This window comes from Gossypium arboreum, chromosome 13 (assembly GCF_025698485.1).
Source record: "Gossypium arboreum isolate Shixiya-1 chromosome 13, ASM2569848v2, whole genome shotgun sequence".
Taxonomy (NCBI): Eukaryota; Viridiplantae; Streptophyta; class Magnoliopsida; order Malvales; family Malvaceae; genus Gossypium; species Gossypium arboreum.
In genome coordinates this window covers 12,238,341-12,252,258 of record NC_069082.1, presented here as the reverse complement: position 1 = coordinate 12,252,258, position 13,918 = coordinate 12,238,341, and the positions used below count along the sequence as shown (strand labels likewise).

The following is a 13,918-nucleotide window of genomic DNA, read 5'->3' as shown; positions in this document are numbered from 1 at the left end:
AACTCTGGAGATAGCTCGAGCTGATAAGTGACTAGTCCCACACACTTCAGAATCCGATACGACCCAATAAACCTAGGGCTCAACTTGTCATTACGACCGAATCTTAGAACTTTCTTCCACAGAGAAACCTTAAGAAAAACAAAGTCACCCACAGAGTACTCGATATCTCTTCTCTTTAAATCCGCATAGGACTTCTGCCTATCAGAAGCCGCCTTCAGAAAATCCCAAATCAGTCTAACCTTATCCTCAGTCTTAGAAACCAACTCTGGATCCAAAACCTGACGCTCACCCAACTCAGTCCAACACAGCAAAGTACGACTCTTACGACCATACAAAACCTCGTAAGGTGTCATTTAAATGCTAGACTGAAAACTGTTATTGTAGACAAACTCGGCTAGCGGCAAATAATCCTCCTAACTACCTCAGAAATCTATTACATAACTCCGAAGCATATCCTCTAGTATCTGAATCACCCTTTCAGATTGACCATCAGTATGAGGATGGAACAGAATACTAAAGTTCAATCTCGAATCTAGAGCCTCGTGTAATTTCTTCCAGAACCGAGAAGTGAAGTAAGGATCTCTATCATAAATTATTGAAACAGGAATCCCATATAGTCTTACAATCTCTGAAATATAGAGTTTTGCTAACTTCTGCAGAGAGTAATCCGTCTGAACTGGAATAAAATGAGCAGATTTGGTCAATCGATCCACGATGACCTAAACAAAATTCTTCTTAGTGGGTGTCAAGGGCAACCTACTAACGAAGTGCATCGTTACCCGTTCCCATTTCCATAAGGGAATCTTAATGGGTTGTAACAAACCTGAAGGTAACAGGTGCTCAGCCTTAACTTGCTGGCACGTCAAGCAACAAAATCCGTAACCTCACGCTTCAAACCTAACCACTAGTACAACTCACGAAGATTATGATACATCTTATTCTACTATGCGCCTCTCTCAGAATTCACTACCTCAGATCAGAATCATTTGGCACACAAATCTAACTTTAAAAACATAGAACCCCATCCTTATTCAGCCCAAAATTAGAAGTACTGCCACTCTTATCTGATGAAACTGCAAACCTAGAAACTCATCCCTTAACTGTTTATCTCGAATCTGATCAATCCAAATCGGCTTAACTTGCAACTCGGCTAACAGACCCTTATTATCAAATAGATTGAGACAAGCGAACATCGCCCTCAAATCAGTCATCGCTTTACAACTGAGAGCATCGGTCACCACATTGGCCTTACCAGAATGATACTCTATCGTGCAATCATAATCTTTGAATAGCTTAATCCATCGACGCTGCCTAAGATTCAACTCCTTCTAGGTAAGGAAATACTTGAGGCTCTTGTGATTAGTGTAGATAATACACCTTTCACTATACAGCTAGTGTCTCCAAATTTTCAATGTAAAAACCACAGCAGCCAACTCGAGATTATGCGTCGGATAGTTCCCTTCATGTGCCTTAAGCTGACGGGACACATAGGCCACAACTTTACCATCTTGTATCAATGCACATCCCAAACCGACGTGCGATGCATTACTATACACCACAAACTATTTACTAGATTTAAGCTGTATCAGAATAGAAGCATGAGTCAGAATAGACTTGAGCTTCTTGAAGCTTGATTATTGCGCATTAGTCCAAACAAAAAGAACACATTGCGCAGAAGCTTAGTTAAAATAATTGGGATTAGAGAGAACCCCTCGACAAACCGCCGATAATAACCCGCAAGATCTAAAAAACTACAGATTTTAGATACATTCTTGGGCTGTTTCCAATCAAGCACCGCCTCAATCTTTCTAGAATCAACTCGATCCCGTTAGCAGAAACCACATGAGCTAGAAAAGTCACCTCATGCAACTAGAACTCATATTTACTAAGCTTAACGTAGAGCTATTTCTCTTAGAGTATCTAAAACACTCTCTAAGTTGATGGTATCATGCTCTTGGAGTATCTGAAGCGTTACTCTTGGAGTATCAAGCTCATCCTTGGTCTTAAAGTAAACCAAAATATTGTCGATGAAGACCACAACGAACTGATCCAGATATGGCTAAAAGACTCGATTCATCAGATCCATGAATGTAGCTGGAGTATTCGTCAGACCAAAAGGCATAACTAGGAACTCGTAATGTCTATAATGAGTCCTAAATGCAGTCTTATAAACATCAACTTCTTTAACTCTAAGTTGATGGTACCCAGAACGGAGATCTATTTTCGAGAACACTGAAGCCCATAGGAGCTAATCAAACAGATCGTCGATTCTCAAAAGTGGATACTTATTCTTTAACGTCAGTTTATTCAGTTGTCGATAATCAATACACATCCTCATGGTCCCATCTTTTTTCTTAACAAACAAAATTGGTGCCCCCACGGAGACATGCTAGGACAAAGGAAACCACAGTCCAGAAGCTTTTGAAGTTGAGCCTTAAGCTCTGCAAGCTCCTTTGGTGCCATACGGTACGGAGCCATAGACACTAGAGCTGTACCCGGTAGAAGCTCAATACCGAACTCAACTTCTCGATTCAGAGGTAAACCCGGTAACCCTTTAGAAAAGACATCTGAAAAATCTCTCACTGTTCAGATATCCCTGATAAAAGAGTCCCAAGAAGTAGAAACACTAACATAAGCCAAATATACCTCACACCCTTTCCGAACCAGTTTATCAGCCACAAGAGCGGAGATCACATTGGACAGATAATCTCATCGCTCACTGATCACAACCACCTCCTTATTATCTATAGTTCTTAGAACAACCCTTTTAGTCTCACAATTCAAGCTAACTCAGTGCTCAACCAACCAGTTTATACTCAAAATCAAATCGAACTCCCCAAACGGTAACTCCATCATATTTTCTAGAAATACAACCCTTTGCACCTCTTATGGAACATCCCTATAGAGTTTACTAACCTGGTCAGACTGCCCTAATGGACTCAATAAAGCAATCTCACTAGAAGTGCTCTCAATAAAAATCTCTAGGTTTTTAGAAACAATACTAGTTACATAGAAGTGTGTAGAACCTATGTTTATCAAAGCAGTATGAGGTACATAAAAATAAAGAACGTACCCATGATAACATCAATACCATCTCTATCCTCTCGGTGTTGAGCAGCATAAATGAGTGCAGGCTGCCTCGCATCTGTTTGACTAGCACCTCTGCCCGGTGCTCCCTGTCCACGGCCCATACCATTACCACTAGAAGTGCTCTCAATAAAAATCTCCAAGTTTTCAGAAATAATACTAGTTATATAGGAGTGTGTAGAACCTATGTCGATCAAAACAGTATAAGAACATAAAAAATAAAGAACGTACCTGTGATAACATCAGGAGCATCTCTATCCTCTTATTGTCGAGCAGCATAAACCAGTACAGGCTGTCTCACCTCTATCTGACTAGCACCTCTGCCTGGTGCCCTCTGTCCAAGGCCTATACCATTACCACCCCTAGCCGATCCACGACCCTTAGGTGGCTGCTGAACTGTCCTTTGAAGCTGTACAGAACCCAGTCCTGAAGCTTGCATCTGATCAACCCACTGTGAACACTCTCTAATACGGTGCTCTAAAGACCCACATCTCAAAAAAGCCCCCAACCTCCTCCAACACTTGTCAGGATGGTGACTACCACAATCTCTACATGGTTGAATCCCAGTACGAGCCATATGAACCCCCACTCTAATCAGCCCATCAGATCTGACCATTTTTTCTTGAGCCTCTGAACAGAACTAGAGGGCTCCGAATCCTTCTTATTCTTGCCTCTCTCACGTCCCCTACTCTGGTGCTCTACGCGCTTAACTTCTTTGGCGATCTTCGCATTATCTACTAGAACAGAAAACTCGTGCTCCCTCTGTGGAGCAATCAGTACTCTTAAGTTATCCCTCAAGCTATCCTCAAAGTAGACTCATTTATCATATTCAGACACCACCATGTCTTGCGCGTAGCGACTCAACCTTAAAACTCAGCCTCATACTCGGCCACTGATCTATTAGCTTGTGTGAGATTCATGAACTCACGCCTACAAGCATCCACATAGCTCACTCTCACATATTTTCCTTAAAAGGAAATCTTAAAGAAGTCCCAGTTCAGATGATTAGGCTGAGTACCCTTCTCAACTGATAACCACCACTGATAAGCCTCATCGCGAAGCAAAGAGACTGTACCCTTAAGTTTTTGCTCGGGAATACAATCTATATCATTCAGAATCCTCTCAGTGCCCTCTAACCAATACTCAGCCACAGTAGGGGCGACTCCAGTAACACCCCTAAACAGCTCAGCTCTATTGGACCAGAGTAGTTCAGTTACTAACCCACGACCCCTAGATCTAGAATGGAGTCCAATGACCCTCTCCAATATCCTCAACATGGCTTGGGACAATGCGTCATCCCAACCAAACGGCTTTGAGACCTAGTCTCAGTAGCAGGTGAAACTGGTGTCTCACTCGTGTCTAAGTTTGGCATACTACTAAAAAAGGAAAACTCAGCTCGAGCCTTCCTACGACCTCTACCGCGCCCACGAATACCATAACCTCGAATACCATAAGCGCTCATCGTATAATTTAAATTTTTTCTACATTATAAAATTTTATGCATTAGTTCCAGTATTTATTAACAGATATTTTATGCATAAATTATCAGAAGTTCAAAAATATTTTCAGAGGTTTTAGTCTCTAACTAACTCAGTACAGTTTCAGAAAGGACCGGCGCCGGAGACTCGATGTACCACATACTTTCTTAAATTATTCAAACTATTTAAAAATCAATTCTTTTTTAAATAGAATTTTGGAACCCAAAATTCACATCTAGAGTCTTGAAACCTGGCTCTAATACAACTAAATATAACACCCCAAACCCAACCAGACGTTATGGCTGAGTTAGAGAGTGTAATAAAGAATGGGTTTTGAAAACTGAGTTATTTTAATAAACCATTCAACTTTTATAACTTGTATTCATTCATAATTATTACTAAAAACATCATTTAATTGGTTCATTTACTAGAACATAATTTATAGTAGAAGTCTTAAAACCATTATATTTAAAAAGACAGTTTGTGTTTTTAGAAAACCTTTATTTGTGTAAAAACATCATTTTCATAAAACAATTTGTCGAAGCATGTAAATTTTCAAACAAACCAAACCAAAATCAACAGTTAATAAAAACCATACAATTCAGAGAGTCCTAGAAATTACAAACTCTTAATGAATCCAGAATTTTAAATACCATAAATTACTAAGTTTAAACAGTTTACGGTCGAGTGGTCGCTGCTGAGTCTCCGTAGCACCGGTCTGCCTAAGACTGTGGATTACCTGAAAATAACATACAAACAGATGTGAGTTTTTGTAAACTCAATGTGTAACCCAACTGAAATAGACATGCAATTTATACAAAAATCACATATACTTTCTGATTCAGATCAGACCCAAGTCCTTTACAGAAACAGATAACAGAATCAGATATTCAGAATTCTACCCGTATTCTTTACACATTATCTCCAACCATCCTAACACACCATGTGGGGTTAATAACACCCACCCATCCTTACACATCGTATTGTGTCATTACGACATGTATCAGAAAATATGCAGCAAAGCTGGCAGAATATAGGCGAGGGTCGCCTTTCAGAACACTTCCTCCTGTATATCCCACCCCAAATTAGATACAGAATATAGATTTGGATACATATATAACATGCTTATCATACTTCTATACAAATATCATATATACATATATCAGAATAGTCAAACATGCATAAAAATGTCCTACTCAGAGCATACTATCAGATTATCAAATCACATAATCTAGGGTTTGATTAGCCTTTACCGACCCTACGGTAGGCCCACAGTTGATTGGAAGGACTTGTGCGACCCTAGGGAAAGTTTCAGAAATTTGGGCTCACATGCTCGTATGGATTGCCCGTGTGAGCCCACGCGCCTAGATTGGCCTTGCTTGTATGGCTCACACAGCCTAGCTCAAAACTCACACGCCTAACTTGGCCTAACTCGTGTGGCCCACAAGGCCACATTCACACCACCACACGTCCGTGTCTTGCCCATGGCCATGCCTTCATCGACTACACGGCCATGTCAATCATAAGGCCAACCACATGGGTGACCATACGCCCGTGTGGCATCGACAGAATAGTTTTTTGGCTTTCATTGAAACCTAGTTTTTCGTATTTTGAGAACACACTTGGTACGTTTAAGATGTTACAGTAATCCTGAGCCTTCCTAAACCTAAGAAACAACATACCAAAAACTGATTTAATGGCTAAATTACAAATTCAACAATAAGAAATCATCACAAAATTGACTTACAGCCGACGACACCTACCGCTAAAGCGTACTAAACCGTTGGAGCACTAACCAAAGGTTCTCCATCCACTCTTGCACAAAACATTCTCATGAATTACTATCCTCTTAGATTAATCTATCAATGAAAACCCCATGAATCGAGAAATCCCAAACAATTAACAAAACCAAAACTTGCAGTCAAGCAAAACCCTCACTTACCAAAAACGCATGAAGAACCGTATTAACGAAACACAAGATTGTGACAGTAGAGAAAAGAATATAACTGTTAGAAAAGGAAGAAAAAGAGAAGATGGTAGAGAACAGAGAAATATTGACGTTAGAATATGTAACATCCTATTTTCAGTGAAATCGAAACAGTGGTTTCGGGACCGCAAATCCGAGCCTGAAATAAAATTTATTTTTATATTTTTGCATGGTTAGTATTTTGATAGGAATGTCATAAGAAAATTCTGATAAGAAAATTTTACTAATTATGTGCTTAATTATGGAAAGGACCAAATTGCTTAAAATGCAAAAGTTGGATTCTAATAGCTAGAAGGATCAAATTGCTATGGAATTCAAAACTTGTGGTCTTTATATGGTAATTAGACCATTAAAGAAAAGTTAGTAGATATTTTTGGTGATTCATCCATGGAAAAATTAGAAAAAGATAGGGACTAAATTGGAAACTAAAATAATTAAAAGATGATAAATAATTAAAAAGAGAATATCATCTTATTTTATGTCATCTTCTTCTCCAAATACATGGCAACCCTAGGAGAGAGAGAAGAAAGTAATCAAGCTTAATTGAGTAAGTATTCTTGTCCCGTTTTTAGTAATTTTTATATTTTTGAGATCGGGATAATCTAATCTATCTATTTTGGGGATTAATTTGAAAAGTTATCAAAGTATAAATTTTTTTCATGGATTAATATGTTGAAATTTTGAAATTTATGGTAGAAAATGAAATGATAGATAAACAAATTTTACAAAGTGAATTTTGATGAAATTGTGATTTAGGAACTAAATTGTAAAGTTGTGAAAATTGAAGAAAAATTTTGAATTTTATAGAATACATAAAATTCTGAATTTTATAGAATACATGTGCTGTAAATTTTATATTGAAATTTTGGTTAGGCTTGAAATAAGGGTAAATTGCATGAATATTATTTTTCGAGCCTAGGGACGAAATTGGAATTTATGAAAAGTTTAAGAGCAAAATGGTAATTTTCTTAGGATGCAAATTGAGTTCAAGTGAATATGAAATGTGATAAATTGATGATTAAATTCATTTATATAGATCAGGATAAAACAAATTCAAAGCTAGATCGAGGAAAAGAGAAAGTCTCGATTAGTAGATTTTCTTGTACGAATTATTATCGAGGTAAGTTCGTATAACTTAATTATACATGTTAATATGTTTCAATTGAATGTTATATTCGATTTGAATGTAGTAGATGTTTATGTGATTTATATGAAAATTATAAATACATGGTATGATTACATGAATGGAAAGGTTATTAAAATATTAAATTCTGTTGGAATAATGAAAATCGATGGATACGTATGATTTTCCCTATATGAATGAGATTCTGCATATGTTACAAACGGGATTTAGCTCGGACAAGTAATCCCGATATAGACTTTCGAGCATCCTGTTATATAGTTCCTGCGAGCATCCTGATCGATAGTGATTTTGCATTTGTTGCACATTACCGCAGCTCTTTGTGAGCATCCTGTTACATGTTTTGATTGGTTGTGATCTAAAATATAATGCAGACACAAACTCGCTTGATCTCTCTATTATCTTATCCGAAGCTCCCTGATATTATCTCTTCGGAGATATCTGAAAGGCTCTATGAGCTTCCTCAGTAGAAACTCTTATGAGTTTCTTGATTAGCTCGGATAAGTGTCCTGTTACATGATTACATGGCTCGTTTGAGCATATTGACATGTGGCTCGAGAGTATGCTCTCTGAATAAGAATTGACGGATTATAGACATGTACATTTTGAGTGTACTATTTGAGTATCCATTGATATTTCAATAATTCAACGGATAACACTATTGATATGAGAAAATGATGAGATAAATAGAAATATGCCCCTAATGTATTTGAATTATTTGATGAAGAATTATATGATGAGCTCATCTATGTTTAGTTAACATTTACATGTATTATATGACTAACTTGCTTGATTGAGTATATGTGTTTAGGTAAATTTGTCAAAATGGTGAAAGCACGTTAATTGTATGCTTAGTGTTGTTAAATGTGATTGGTAAGTTTCAATTCCTGTTATACGAACTTACTAAGCATATAATTGCTTACTAGGTTTTATTTTCTCTATTTTATAGTGCTCGAAAGCTCGCGAAGGTTGGAGATCGGTTAGAGCATCATCACACTATCCACTAGCTTGTTTTAGTATAAATAGTAAACTTATTTTAGTATGGCATGTTTAGATAACTTGGCCATTGTTGGCTTAGAAATGTTATTTGTAATCTAGCCATTGGAATGACTAGTGATGATTATGTTTTGGTATATCTATTAAGGTTATGTTATGAAAAATATCTATGTGTTAACTATGTTGAATATAATTGATCAAGATATGCTTAACATATAAGTTAAACAAAAGTAAGATTATAATCACAAATGCATATGATAAAATAACATTTTAGATGTTAGAATTGACTTGGATTTAATGCTTGTGTTGGTTGGTATATACTTGTAAATTTTGATGTAGGTTATTGACAAATTTGGGTGAGAAATAAAGCTAGGAAATGGCTTTATTTTGTCCACATAGGTAGACACAAGGGCGTGTGTCATGATCGTGTGTGACACACGGCCTGGTACATGGGTGTGTAGTTAGGCTGTGTGTCCTCTGTATCTTAAATTTGAGAAACAGAATGCTCAGAATTGAGCACACGGGTGTGTCTCTTAGCGCTGTGTGCTACACGGCCCAAAACACGAGTGTGTGTCTTGGCCGTGTGAACTCTGCACCTAATTTTTGAAAATTAAATTGATCACACGACCTACTCACATGGGCGTGTGGCTAGCCGTGTGGCACAAGTTAGAGAGCTACATGATTTTGAACATGGCTTGTGGCACGAGCGTGTCTCAGGGTCACACGGGCGTGTCCTTGGACTATACGGGCATATGAGCCCTGCATCTAGGAAAATTTTAGAAATTTTGTAAAAAAAATTCTGAGTTCCCGATTTAGTCTCGACTTGATTCTAATACTCATATTGGGCCTCGAGAGTCCATTTAAGGAATGTTATGAATAATCTTAAAAAATGAATAGTAATTGACATGGATTACCTATAAATGTTATGAAAATTCCAGTAATGCTCTGTAACCCTGATCCGGCGACGGACACAGGCTAGGGGTGTTACAGAGTAATTCTAGGAGGAAAGAGAAAATTTTGAAAATAAAAATAGGAATAAAAATTAAAAATAAAATATTCTGATAACTCCCCATATCCCAACTCCCCACTATCTTCTGAATCAAATCCACTTCAGGATTCTATCTCTATCCAAGCACTCTCAAACAACTGGAGCAAAAATAAACCCCCTCGCTCACGCAGAGATTCGAACACAGGACCTTCAGCATAACAATCCCCTTACCACTTGAACCAGCAAGCTTATTCTAATATGAATTAACAAACAATTTAATGTAAACCCACTCCACAAGGGAAAGGCTTGGATTAAAATTTTTTTTTTTGCAAACATGGGGCTTGAACCCAAGACCTTACACACACACCCAGAACACTTAACTACTAAAGCAGATACTTGTTTGTGTCAAGCTTTTACATAAACAGAAATAAATTATTCAGGGCGTTACAGTACTGTTAAGATCAGGATGCACGATGGGACAATCAAGACATTGTCAGACGTCAAGTATGTATCTGATTTAAAGAGAAATATCATCTTTTTGGGAAATTTAGACTCGAAGTGTTGTAGAATTAACATCGAGTCAAGCGACATTAAGGTATCCCGTGGGGCTCTTGTTTTGATTAAAGGTAAAAGGCTTGTTAGTCTTTATGTTCTAGAAGGATCAATGGTGATCAGTGAAATAGGATGCCCCTTATCTATTAAGGGGACAAAGCCAACTCGTTTGAAGCAGAGGCAACTTGGTCATAGGAAGGAAAAAGGGATGACCGTTTCGTATAAGAAAGGTTCTCATTTGGGTGCAAGTTTTGAAAAGATTAGGCACTGCATTCGTGTAAATCAGACCCGAGTCAATTTTGATTTGGTAGTGTACAAGTCAAAGACTAGAAGTCTTTTAGCTTAAAGTTCAAGCACATATTTGAATCAGTTAATATCCTGCATAGTTAAAGTTAGGCCCGTAGCGATATTTGGCAATATTTATATGATGGTTGAAATAAACCTTATGAAATAAAAGTTTGAATCAAATTATACGCACATTATTTTAAATACCAATTCATCTAAAAATGACAAAATACCTAGTAACTTAGATAATGTATAAAATTTAAAGTAATTATAAAATACATGATAAGATATAATATACATAATAATTTCATAAAACCCATATGTATATATAAATTTGGAAATATTTGTTTATAAAAAAATGACATGAAATTGATAATGTATGAAAAATTAAATAAATATATCAATAATACATAAGCAAATTTAAAACATTAATCATATACTCAAAAAAGGGTAAAAAAAACATATTTACAAAATACTTAGATTAGTGATATATATCTATGTACCTATATTTAATAAGAGAACTTTGAGAACAAGTATAATATAATCTTATATGTAACAAATTGATTTGGGAGTGATGGAACATATAAATAATATATACATAAGGATAATAAAATATGAAAATATATACGATAAGTAAATTGTACAATTTAAAATATGGTCCTTAAAATATATATTATACACATGAATAAATTTAAAAGATGATATATACATAAAAAATATTTACATAAGTTATACTGAAATTAATAATACGTACTATAATAAAAATAGTTTAATATGTGTTATATACATGTGAAGACATTTTAAAATAATTGAATATTAAAATAATATAGAATAAAAAATGAATTATAAAATTAACTTAAAGTTAGTATAAATTATATATATAATAAATAACATAAAAAATACACTTATATACAAATTTGCTAAAATTATATGTATATAGAAAAATATTGCTTTGATAATGTATGCAGGTAAAATATAAGTTTAATAATAATTTAAATGATATATAAAAATAGATGAAATTCTCCAAAAGATTATAAACCTTAAGATATTTAAAAACATAGAATTAATAGCATACACAAACCAAAATAAATTTTACTTCAAATAATACACTCATTATTAAAATAATAGAACAAAAACAGAAAAGATTACAAAATTTAGCTATCAAAACAACACAAAATATCACAACCAATGATTAAGCATGTAAAAAAAAAATGTATGTGCGGTAAAATAAAGAAATGACTTAATTGAAGAAAAATTGAAACAGGAGAAACAATTTACAAATGAAATAAAATAAAAATAGGTCTAATGTGCCATGCACACAAATATGTGGGGACTGGTATTGAAAATATCCCATGCCCATAATGCAGCAATGAACCGCGGATCCAATTGAAAAAACGCATAAATTAGAAGGTCAAATTAAAAAACAAAATAAATAAACAGGATGCGATTGAAGGCTCCACGCGAAGGAAGGACCTAACGCGAAAATTGACCATTTAAAAGGGCAAGGCGCGGGTCCGGGTATTCCAACAAGTTAGTGCGCGGATCCTTAAAGCATTTTAAAACCCTTTTTCCATCCTTTTTTCCCAACTGCTGCCAAAACATTTCAAACAAAGAACCACACCCCAAAATTGAATCTGCTAGGGTTCTCAACATCTGCCAGATTCATCATTTTGTGTACCACCATGAATAGATCCATGCCTCATCCATGAAAATGTGGTAAGATACTTTCCTTTTTCTTTTTCTTTCGCAAAACATTTGAATCCATTATTTTTTCTTTTTTCTTTTTTTGAAAAAAAAACTTTAAATCTAATATGGTTTATTCGAAAAAAAGGCTAAAAACATTTGATTCCATTTGACCCTCGTCCAGATCTCAATATTACTGAGATATTTTGGATTTCATGGGCATCGATTCACATGCTGAAAAAAAACTAGCCAACCAAGGAAATTAATCAGAGAAAAAAAAAACTTGAGATCACCTTTAAAAATTCTCTTTCGAAATTTTCTTTGTATTCTGTATGTGTAAAGTGTGCGTGTATGCGTACAGTGTGAGTAATCTCTTTTTCTACATAGTACATTCAGTCCCTTTTTATAGTTGAAAAATGAAAATAAAATAAATAAGAAAAATTGAATTGCTTTGCTGTAATCTACTGTGTATTCTGTTACTTGTGCCTTCTCGTGTGTTCCATTTGCAGGTGTGGAGAAATGGCAATGCAGAAGAATCCGCTCGTGGAAGCCGTGCATGGGAATCACTCGTGGGATCGATCTGTTGCTGCTCTAGCGTCTTCCAGAAACTCCTAGGGTTTCTGGTGCTTTCACATTATTGGGCTCCTTTGGGCCGTTTAGGAATTGGGTCAGGGATTAAATTAGGGGTTTTGGGTGTAATGGGATTTTGGGTTGGTGTTTTGGGCCTTTATTATTTTTTTGGGTTAATTGTAAATGGACTTTTTATGGACATTTATTGGATTTTTGTTATTTTATTTTGTTATTTTTTGGTTTTGGTATGGGCCTGGGCGAAATGGGCTTATTACATGCGTAGTAAACTAGAAGTTAACTAGTCCAATTATATTAATTAGTCGGTGTAACATACTTAAAACCCCCTCAGTCGAGAGTAGTGTTAGTACAAGTTGACATATGTTAAGATTTTCAAAGGAAATTTAATAAGAACTATTACTATTAGTAAAGAAGGTAGCTAGATATTGAGAGAAAATTAAAAAGAAGGGTATTAAGAGGAATAAATTCGAGGTATTGACTAAAATATAAAGATATAAAAAGTTTTGAAGTTAAAGTGTAAATATTCAAAAGTTAAGGGATTAAAGTAAATATCAGAAAGTCAAAGGACGAAAAGTGAACATGAAACAAAGTTTCTTGTGACACAAAATTGGTAAGCATGGACCAAGTTGAATAAGTGGAGAAATATGAGGGATTAAATTGTAATTTTACTAAATAATTGGATGATTCAACAGAGGAATTTTAGAAAATGATGAGGGGTAAAATAGTCATTTCTCAAATAGGATGATTATCATGATGATTATGGGCTAGGTGTTAAGTTTTGATTAGGTAAAATTATTTAATATTATTTTAGTTATATTTTATTGATATTTATATTAATTAAAGTAAATATAAACAAAAGAAAGATGAAGAAAGTTCTTCATCTATCACATTTGTTTCTGCTAAACTAAGTTTTATTTGATAATATGTTTTGATATATTAAATTGAAGTGTTTTTGAATAAAATTTAAAATTAAACAAAATTAACAAAATGATTTTTCAGTTAAAGTCTAAGAGACAATTTTAAATCTTTTCTTTAAACTTTTAGAAAAATTTTAAATTACTTTAAAATCAAGTTAAAATGATTTTAATAAAGTGAAAATCCTTTTAACTTGTCGAAATAATTTTCAAACAAGT

General features: G+C 35.0%; 1 long non-coding RNA gene across 1 annotated transcript; it reads left to right on the top strand.

The window, feature by feature from the left end:
* Positions 1 to 11,954: 11,954 nt before the first annotated feature.
* LOC108462869 (uncharacterized) lies at positions 11,955 to 12,999 on the top strand. Its single transcript, XR_001867955.2, has 2 exons — positions 11,955 to 12,230; positions 12,707 to 12,999. It is a non-coding gene; the product is annotated as an uncharacterized LOC108462869 (long non-coding RNA).
* Positions 13,000 to 13,918: the final 919 nt, after the last annotated feature.